This window comes from Nannospalax galili, unplaced genomic scaffold, assembly GCF_000622305.1.
Source record: "Nannospalax galili isolate Female #2095 unplaced genomic scaffold, S.galili_v1.0 scaffold690, whole genome shotgun sequence".
NCBI classification, from domain to species: domain Eukaryota; kingdom Metazoa; phylum Chordata; class Mammalia; order Rodentia; family Spalacidae; genus Nannospalax; species Nannospalax galili.
Window position 1 is genome coordinate 391,002 of NW_008329288.1, and position 11,390 is coordinate 402,391.

The window sequence follows — 11,390 nt, forward strand, 5'->3', positions numbered from 1 at the left end:
ACTCAGCACACACACATACACACACACACACACACACACACACACACACACACACACACACACACAGAGTTATCCATATACTGTACGTAATGAACTATAATGTGTATTATAAAGTGAGAGGGGAAATGTGGGAAAGCTTCAGAATGATGTTAATTATACACAACTAGGTACACACACACATACACACACATGAGTGTCATGTGTTGCTTAATCATAGTGCTATCTTCTGAGAAATATGTCCTTAAACCATTTCACCACTGAGGCAAATCAGAATTTCCCACATTTCAGAAGCAAACAGTACAGTGTCATGACACAATATAGTCTTATGAGAGCACTGTGTGTATGTGGCCCATCAATGACCAAAATAGCATTATGCAACACATGACTATATACATATATGTATATATTTACATGTGCATTTGTGTGTCACAATGTTATACATAATAAATATGTACATAATCCATTCAAAAGAACATACACCAGCCTGGCAGAGCAGCTGGGTAGCTGCAGTGGAAGACTAAGAAGACCTTTTCACCAATAAATGTTTATATTTTAAATTTGGGGCTAAGGACCATAATCACCCAAGTTAAAACATCACATGCCAGTTTCCTTCTGTAACTCCTTTATTGCATCCTGTTCCTCTTAGCACAGCTAAAGCCAACCTCTGTTTCACAGTCAGTGAGAGCCCACCTGATCAACTTCTCCCTCAAAAACAGCTCTCTGTCTGGTTCCCTGAGCCCCAGCTTATATGTTTTCATAGCTTGAACATGACGAGCTCTTTCCTGTCTGGGGCCTTAACACTTGATATTCCTTTTGTGAAGTATTTCTTCTCTTATGGTTTGCAACTGTTTGGCTGTTTCTCATCCTACAGACCTTGACCTAGCTTCTGGGCATTCAATTTAAATATGTTTTCCCTTCTGCTGTCTATAGCAGTAACCCGTGTTGTTTCATTTTTTTAAGCAGCACTACCCATAAGCTATACTCATTTATTTTAATTCTATTTTTAAGGCTTTTGCAAATTTGTTATTTACTTCCCCCAAATAGCACTTTGCCTTCTTTTTATGGTGGTGCTAGCACCCAGCAAAGCCCATGGTGGAGAGTAGGTGCCGACTAGTATGTATTTAACTGTTTAATTAATTAACTCACTCTGTCATTCACAGAGAAAAAAGCTTAACATATAAATGAATTTGAAAAAAACCAAGATTTTCTTTTCAACTTTTCAACTTATAACACGAGAGTCAGAAAACAGCATGATCTTTTCGAGAAACTTTTCACTCACTTATTGACAAGGGCCCCAGATCTTGAACTGAAGTTGTAGTATGGTCTGTGAGGGAAAGATAAACACACAAGCTTTGAAGTTAGACAGGCTAGAATCATTCCTCTGCAGCTGCAAGCTGGATGGCTTTGGGTAAAAAATTGCTTAGTACTTAGGAGTTCAAATTGTATCATGTACAAAATAGGATGATGGGAACCTTGTAAGGGTAAATCCTGCCTATTGGCTGCCCCTCAATTAAGTGCAATTGTAGGGATCCCCTCCTCCATCCCTTTCTTAAGTGTGCAGATGTCTTCAAAGGCTGTCTCCGTCTCCCTCAGGCGTGGCAAATAAGACCTTCCCCCAGATCGCTGTGAGTGGGAGGATGAGCCAGGCAGTAGAAACCTAGCACTTACTCTCTTTGCGGCAGAACTGCATATCCGGGCATTCATTGCGCTCCCAAAGATTGCTGCTTTGTCAGTATTGCCCAGGATCTGTTGTGGTCATAAATCTGGAGCACAATGACTGCACATCAGGTCCTTTCAAATGTTGTGATTAAGGAGAATTCAGATGTCCTTTTTCTTATTATTATTCCATCTCTCCTTGACTGTGGAATCAAAGTTAGCTGAATCTTAGAAGGTACCCCAGTCATCACTCACCTGCTGTCCTCCTGTCCAGATCAGAGGACTTGAGCATACCATACACAGCACTCTACAGGACTTCAGGCAGCATGGGCAACAAGGCAAATTGTTCCCCACATGGACTTGAGCTTAAGTGCTTGTCTCATTTCCCTTGACTGTCTGTCACAACTCACTGGAATCATCAGAACAAGGAGCTGTCTGCACTGGTGCCCTTGGGAAAGGTGTCCTCAGGCCCATCTGGAAGGTGTAAGAAAGACTGACATTGCCCAAATGAATTTCTTCCACATTTAAGGAGGGAAGTGGAGCACTGGTGTCTTGTTTTCCTAAGGCAGGCCCCTTCAGACTGTGCCCCACAGTCACAGGAGGAAGAAGGAAGTCAGACAGTGAGCCAAGGAAAGGAAGAAAGAGCCCTGCTAGCCAAACTCATCAGTCTGTCTTCAGGCTCTGAGAGCGTGAAATGGAAATGGATGGGATCCAGTGAACCTGCTCTGATTTTATTATTTCAAAGTGCTCTGGACACAGATTAACTCTCTTTGCCTGGTGTTTAGCTGCCCCCCTCCCTTCTCTTTCTTCTTTTAGGGAATAGGAATAGGATTCTCTGTGATAAATTCACCAGACAGCAGTATATCTCCACCAGCACTCCCCAACATGCCTCTCTCACCCCTTCAGGATGGAAATGTTCCATCTCTGAGCCATGCCCCTCATTGAATCAACCCAGACATGTTTGCTCAATGCTTCCCCAAGCAGCCCAGTACACTTGTCAGGGAACAGGGAGGAGGGAGTGACAGCGGGGTGGCCATCCTTCTCTGTGCAGGGCGGACTGCACACATCAATCTCCCAGCAGTCCGCTTCCCATCCTATCAGTATTTCCATCCACTTTGAAGTGATGCAGATGGCCTTTCCCAGCCATGTTTAGCTGCTTTGCTTCCAGCACCTTCAGGAACCCTGGCAGGAGGTGGCACACCTACAATGAGTGATGATGTTGGTTGGTTCCAAAATGTAGCTGAGGGAAGTCACACTAAATACTTCAGACACTGTCTGTGCAGGACACACATAGCCAGAAAGTAGGCAGATATCCCTGCAAAGCAGTCATGGTGTTTCAGATGCCAAAGATCAATACTGAGCTTTGTGTGATGGGCCTCAAAGTGCCTGTGTTCTCTTCTTTAACTAAGAAACTCCTTTCAGGTATTGAAAATACGTCAATCTCAGTTTCACCATCTATCAAATGGACAGACTCTAAACTGGAAAAGATTTTTACTTTTTAACCTTTATAAACTATTTTGACTCTTTAGTCTTCATTCAGTCTGTCTTCTTGTCTGATGATGCTCAGTGTAGTGAAAAAACAGATAAATCAAAAAGAAAAATATACCAGGGGACTGAAAGATGGCTCAGTGGTTAAGGGTGCTTGCTGTTTTTCCAGAGGACCTGAGTTTGATTCCCAGCACTGACTTTGGGCAATTCACAACTACCTATAACTTCAGCTCCGGGGGTCCGACCCCCCTCTTCTAGCTGCCACATGCAGCAGCACCCAAGTGCAGGTACACACAGACACAAATAAAAAATAAATAGTAAAATAAATCTTAATATATGTGTATATAAATATATCAACTCAGCTATGTGTTGTGCATACATTATACAAATGACTCTAATCCTTCCCCCCTCAGTTTTCTCATTTATAAAATAGGGATCAGGCTTAGCATCCTTGGACAAAATAAGAAGTGATTTTGAAGTAGCCCAACACAGACCAGAATTGTCACCAATTTTAATGTACTTTACATTAATTTCCACTGTCCTTTCATATCCAGCCCAGTGTTGGCATATAGTAGACACTCAATAAATATTTGCTAATTATTCATTTCAAGCTTCAAGGCAGAGCCAAACTGTATTCGCTAACAGTGAAACGCTTGCAGACTGATTTTATAACCCCATTAGTTTGAGAGAGCTAAATGGAGCTAAAAATGCTCAGGTTCAGGAGATGTAGTACCCAGGCCACTAAAACATTTGATTTTTCTCCTTTTCTCTGTCACGTGTCAACATGGGAGTGAATTCCTCTCCACTCTCCATGTTGATGTCTGTCTTGATTCAAGGCCCATTCTGGAAATAAGCCCATGACACCCAAACTGTATCCTATTAACACATCCTTCTTTCAGATATTGCTGCTATTTTACAAAATGCCTTTGGGCGTGTTGTAGAGAAAAACGTATGTGACAAAGGCATCTGGGCTTTGATCAGGATTGTTTTCCTTGGCTCTTCTCTTCAGGCACTGCAGGAAGTTTTCTTTCACAACACATTGACATAGTTATCAGTGATTCTTGTAAAAATCATCATGAGGAAGGATTGCTTCTGTTACCCCTGTGTTCCTGCTGTAGACACTGCTCCTAGAATGTGCACTGTTCAGCTTTGATCTCCTTGCCTCCAAGGCTCTGACTGTTTCATACTGGTTGGTTTATTTCCCAGACTCTGATTATCCCCAACCTGAGAAGCTGGATCCCTTTTGCCACCACCTGAAGGTCGAGCCTCTGAGCCTCATCCTGGCTCTAGGTAAGAGCAATGTAAGTGCCCCTGGTTCAATACCAAGCCAGTGTACCTATGAAAACACTGAAGTCAGAGAGTGAAGCATCTTGTCAAGGTCCCATGTTCAGCAGGTGTTGGAGCCCATCGGTCAGATGTGGGAGCCTCTGTCTTTAAGCCTTTTCCTGTCAGTGTCTCCAGGCTCTACTCTGCCTGTTCTCAGCAGAGCTGCCTGACACTATAAACATCCTCTAGAATGCCTGTTTCTGTTGTTAATTAGAATGATCTTTCTGAAAAGGTTATTTATTTAATTGTTTGTTTGTTTGTTTAGCATGTAATCATTGTACGAGTTTAGCTAGTAAAATCTACTTTGACACCTGCTTATTTTATGCAATGACGAAATTGGGGTAATTATCGTATCCATCACTTCGGCATTTATCATTTCTTTGTGCTGAGACCATATGAAATCTTTCTAGTAGTTATTTTGGAATATATGCTGCATTCTCATTGACTGTTTCACACTATTGAGTAGTAGAATAGGACTTAGCCCTAATACTTAACTGCAATTTGCAGCCATTGATGAATCTCAGTCTCCTCTTCTCCCTGTCCCTGCATCTCTCCCCATTGACACTAAAACTTCTTCACCTTGAAAACCTATGCATGGATTCTCAAACTTTAGTGAATGCAAATCACTTGTGAGGGAAGTGGGGGAGGACTCCCTAGAGAAATGCAGGTGGATGACAAGGACATCAGGACAGGGAGAATGGAGTGAAGAGTTGCAGCAAGAGGATCGCGGTCATTGGAAGTAACATGAAGCCAGAGTTCCCATCCTGAAAGCATTACCAGACAATGAATAGATGGCCCTGGAGATGGACACAGGCCTGACCACAGCACAGCAGAGCACAGAAGAAGCCAGAAACAGGGATTATGTGAGAAAGGGAAACAGCCATATACAGCAATGGCCGAATACAAAGGCCCGAAGTGGGAAGTTCTATTAGCCAACGTTTTCAGGTGGATCTAGCATCCCATGTGTATTTCCCAGCCAGGGTGGGTCAAACAAAACACTGAGGAATGCAAAGTTCCTGCCAGGAAGAGTCCTTCGTTCAGACACTAGTGGCCAGCTTTGGTGCCCAGCTGGCATTGGGTAGATTCAAAACGTGGTCTGGGTCACAATAGCACCTTTGGGATGGCCCTGCCAACAGTACATACCTGAATCTAATTAAGAAGAAAATCAGGCAGTATCAAATAGAAGGACATTCTGCAAAATAATTGGACTGTACTATTCAAAATTGTCAAGGTTAAGCAAGACATAAATAGCACAGCAACTGTTCCAGATTAAAGAAGACTCAGGAGACAAATGCAAAACTTGACCTCAGCCTGAATCCTAGACCGAAGGGAAGGGAAAGTAGAATAAAGGGCCTGATTGGAGTGACTGAAAACATTTCAAGATGGCTGAAGAGATGCTGCTGCTGTGCTGGAGTTGATTTTCTTGATTGCTGTGAATGTGAAGACTGTCTTCACCCTTGAAGGGCTTAAGGGTAGAGGGACACAAATGACATAAGACTGCTTGTCAAGATATTGTCAAGGAGACAATATCATGTGTGGATGTGTAGACAGAGTTTGGCAGACCAAGTAGGGTGGAAGGAGAACGATTAGTGGATTTGAATCTCAGTGGAACCCTGAGCATGCAACAGTTTCTTGTGCTATTCTTGGAGTTTTTGTTTAGGTCAAGAATTAGTATCAATTTTGAAAGGTTTTTTCTGAAGGTTTAAGAGACATACAAGAAGAAAGAACAGTGCTTGAATCAGCAATGTATTTAAAAGCTAGACTATAAGCCCCGTTTTAACATAAATCCCAGACTGTTTAGCTATACCCACATATATAAATTTGAGAATTTCTGTTCTAGATTCAAAACCAGGTCCCTGATCCTAGCTGCCAAGCATACTGATCAAAAATCAATTAATTCTGTGTCACAAATTCCTATTCACCCCCAAAGCAAAGTTCAAGGGGAAACCGTCCTTTTTCGCCTGTGAACATGTCTCTTACTCCTGAGACACCTGCATCCCAGAACTCTGCACTGTCCTCGATGCCTTATGAGGAGATCTTTGGTGTTGTTTCCTCACTTCACATTATATTAGAAAGCGGTTTCATCTTCCTGTTTGGCCAAGAGGTAATTATTTGGTCTTTTCTCAGTGCCAAAGTGGACATATATTAACTTCAGAAATGTTTTTCTAACTTAAGAAAGGATTTATTCTGGCTCAGTCTGAGCACAGGGTCCATGATGGTGAGGATGACATGGTGACAGGAGCAAAAGATGCTAGTCACATTGCTGTAGTCACAGAGCAAGGAGAGATGCATGCTGGCACCCAGCACATTTCCCCCTTTTCATTCAGTCTGAGACCCCAACCCATGAGAAGGTGTCACCCACAGTTACAGGGATCTTCCCACTTCAGTTCACTCACTCTGGAAACTCCCTCCCAGGCAGGCATGCATAGGGATTTATCTTCTAGATAATTCTAGGTCCTATGAAGTTAACAATCAATATTAACCATCACACTTAAAAATTACACACCTTTACTTGTCACATTTGGGGTACACTGTTTTTTTTCCATTTTGATGGAGCCATTCCTGCATCCATAAATTTGACTGTTAGACAAAAGCTAGTCATCTTTGTTCTTTCCTCACTGCCAAGGCAGACATGCCTTAGCTTCAGAAACTTTTGAGTGAATGAATGAATGAATGAATGGATATTTGAACAAATAAAGTCAACTCTTCGTCCAACCCACATGTTATATTCACTGCTCCAGGATGATCCACTGGAGGCTCAGAAAGGACAAGAGGTAATTTTGAGTTGAGCAGACACCAGCAGGGAACAAAGGGTTATTAGGAAGAGAATGCTCAGCACACAGACTTCCAGCCTCTAACCCCATTCTGCTCCAATACACTCCAAGTATAACTCGTTTCCAATTTCTTTACAAGTCTTAGCAGTTATATAAATTTTCCTGGCTTTATGACCTAGTAAAGTATTGTTATAGTAACAATTCATTGCTATTGTCTACTTGTTACTAGATGTGTGGGTGTTACAAAAATGCAATAAATAACAAAAGATACTATGGGCAATACTATGGTTAGATCAAGGTTACTAGGAAACAGGAAGGGTCAAAGTGGCAGATTTAGGACCTATTGGTTGGAAAGCATTGTCATCCTGGACCTGTCCTTTCTCTCCATCCTAGCAGGTGCTGGTGGAAATGAAGACAGAACATCAGAAGCTCAAAGGGCTGAAAGGATAGAGAAGCTTCAGTTCTAAAAGCCTGATCACTCCCTCTTGCCTTCAAATGAAGGACAAGGAATGGATTTATAATGAGCTGTTTCTAGCCAAGAAGTGAAGCGAATTTAAAAGAATGCACTAGTTACAACCCAGCCTCCCTGGTGTTTTCAGTAAAAGGATAACTTTAGGTATCAAATGGAAGCATCCGTGGGCTAGGTAAGGCTGTGTGGACTCAGAGCCTTTCAATACAGGTATGGTCTGCTACTATAGTAATTGTAAAAGAAAGATTTTATTTTAACTCAATGTGGGACTTTTAAAAGAATTCCCTTAGGATCAGGGTTTTGCCAAAAAATTGAAGCTTAATTTAATGAGGGTGAAAAGTTTAAGAAAGAAATATAAGAGGAAAGTACTGAAAGGACAGGAGAGACTCAGAGCCTGTGCCCAAGCAGCAAGTTGAAAAATGTCAACTATGACAGGGAGCAGATTCAGATTCAGGCCATGAGGTGGTGCTGAGCCTCCCCGGGGGATTTCCAGCCCACTACAAGTGCACGAAGCTTCTAGAAGGAACAAATGAGAGTCATGTAGAGTCACTTGAGGAAATGTATTTATTTCACCACTTACTGTGAAATGAAGGCTAGCTTCATTTGAGTCTATGAGCTAGGCTGGAGAAGCTTTGTTTTACATATATGAAGCAAAGATGGGGCCAGAGTGACTGGCTCAAGAACACATAGTCTTCAGAAAGGCTCCCAGGCTAGCTCAAGGGAGGCTACTACGGACCTTCAACGGGATGTCTCTGTTTTCAGACCATCAGGTTACAGTTCCCAAGCCTCTCCTGACTCTCCCTCTGACTCTCCTTATCCTGACTGATTTGCAAACACCTGCTGGATGACTTCACCTTGAATACATTTGCCTCCATCTGTTTGTCCCTTCAACGTCTTCTGTTGATTCAAAGGCCACCTTCCTTCATAAATTTCCTTCAGGTCACCCATAATGAGCCTATGGGCTCTATATTAATTACTTTTTTCATCACTGCGACTGAATATCTAACAAGAAGCAACTTAAGAAAGGAGAGATTGAACTTAAGGGGATGTGGTCCATTAGCCTAGAGTAAGCGTGGCCACAGGAACATGAGGCTTCTTGATCACATCTAGGCAGAGCAGGAAGGAGAGACTTGGGCTAGAAGAGAGGTTGTGCTATAGCCCTCAACAGCAGCTGCCAAGTGACCTACTCCCTCCAGTTAGGCCCCAAATTCTAAAGGTTCTATATCTTCCCAAAATGAGCTGCTACCAACTAAGAGTTAAATGGTCAAGCATATTACAGGTTCCCAAAGAAGTAGCTAAGACTCCGTACATCCAGATCTTTCTCCTAGTCTTGGACCCCAGCCTACAGGTTGCAAAAGCACAGGTGTCATGGTCTGCAGTGAGTGAGGATTTAAACCCAGATGTGTGAACTCAGGGCCCAGATTCATCCTCTTGTGAGAAGAGTTTCAGTACATATGGGAGTCTTGTTTCCAAACAGAGAACAAGAAGAGGCTGAAAAGTGTTAAGTAAATCATACAGGATACAGATTTTGATGAAGCATCGAGATCTTTAATTTGGACTCCACTGATTAAGAATGTATGATTATTCTAGTGTTGGCAGGCCTGAGAATTACCTTGGTACCACCTATAAGGAAAAATATCAGTTAGGCAAATGAATAATTTAAACTGATTCTAAAGGGTAGAGAAAGAAGGCTCAGTGAGGGCTCAGCCTGCTTTTTCTGAGCAATTGAAACCTGGAAACAGTGAGAACAGAAACAGATGAATGGAAAGACCAGCGCTGGTATGAGAATAGCCTAGAAAGAGGAATGAGGAGATCAGACTTCAGAGAGGAACGCGATGTTTTAGAATGTAGGTTAGTAATCATAGTTTTTCATATCATCTCTTATTCATTTTTAGGTCTAACAGACAACCAAAGGTTTGGGTTTACACATACTCTGGTCTGAACATTGTAGCATCTTCAAATTCATTTGTTGAAATCCTAATCCTTAATGTGCTAGTAATCCTTAATGTGAACCTTTGGAGGTGATCAGGTTGAGGGCAGAAACCTCAGAAAAGTTATTTGCACCCAAATGAAAGAGACCCAAGAGAACCTGTTTCTCTCCCACTAGCATACAGTGGGCACAGCAAAAGGGCACCGTCACCAAACCAGGAAGTAAGCCCTCCCAAACACCTCCTCTGCCTGTGCCCTGATGTCAGACTGCCAGCCTACAGAACCTTGAGAAATGAATTTCTGTGATTTATAAACTACCCAGCCTACAGTATTTTATTACAGCAACCTAAATGGATTTTGACACACAAATATCCTTCTACTTTGAAACATGTTTGTGCTCTTGCTGCCTAGACTGATAGCTTGACTGGGTGCTGGACTGAGAGCTCTGTGTGGTCCCAGCAGCACCATGGGCTGGCACATGAAAACCATTCATGAAAGTGTGGATGGATAAGAAATACTCATTCATGTTAGTTCTTTATATGGTTTGTTTGATTGCCTTCCTCTATGCACATAAGCCTGTAAACCTCATGAGGTGAGGGCCCTGTCCTCTTATGCTTACCTCTCAGAGCTAAGTAGTTGCTATATAAGACAAAAGCTACTTGTTATACGCTATCACTCCTAATGCCTCACACTAGCCTTCAAGAGAGTTAACAGTCTGACTCAAAACCAGTCTCACTAACCCAATTTCCAGTACATTGTTAAACAAATACTGTACTTTGTTGAGTCTTGTTTCCAAGTCTATCATGAATAGCCTTATTCTGCACTTTAAGTCTCAATATAAAGGGCCATTTGCTTTCTAACCTTTTTTCAGTATTTAGTGAGGTATAAATGACAAAAAAAGTATTTTCTCTCTCTATATATATGTATATATAATGTGTATAACATAATGTTTTGATATATGTATGTAGAAACACATTGTGAAGTGATTACCACAATCAAGCTAATTAACACATCTGGCACCTGGCCTTGTTATTTTTGTGTGTGATAAGAATACTTAAAATCTATTCTTAACGCATGCTTCAAGGATGCAACATTATTAACCACAGTCACCATGCTGTGTGCTATATCCCAGATATCATTCATCTTGGGGCAGAAAGTTTGTGCCCATCTACCACTATCTTCCACCTCTCCTACCTCCTTCTCCTAACCCATGGGAACCACAGTCTTCTCTCTGCTCACATGTATTTGACATCTTTATGATTGACATGCAAGTCAGGTCATGCAGTATTATTCTTTCTATGTCTGACTTATTTCACTCAGCGTAATGTCCTCCAGGCTCATTGCAAATGGCAGGATCTCATTCTCCACAAAAGCTGAATAACGTTCCATTGCGCATACACAACACAATTTCTTTATCCATTCATCCACATCTAGACATTTAGGGCTTTTCATAGTTTTACTATTGTAAATATTGCTAAAGTGAATATGGAAGGTTTTTTTTAAATAATTTGTTGAGAATTTCATAGAGTCATATGAGCATATAAGGTGTTTTGATCAAATCCATGCCGACTCCCTCTCCTCCAACTCCTCCCAAATCTCTCCATCACTTTTCTCTGATAACTTCAAGTACTCTTCTTTTTTATGGGGCTTTTTGATACTCTAGCATCCCCCCCCAAGAGATAACCCTAAAATCTTTAAAGAATTAGATAAGAGCTCCCAAATACTTTTGACATTTTTGGCCTTTGGAA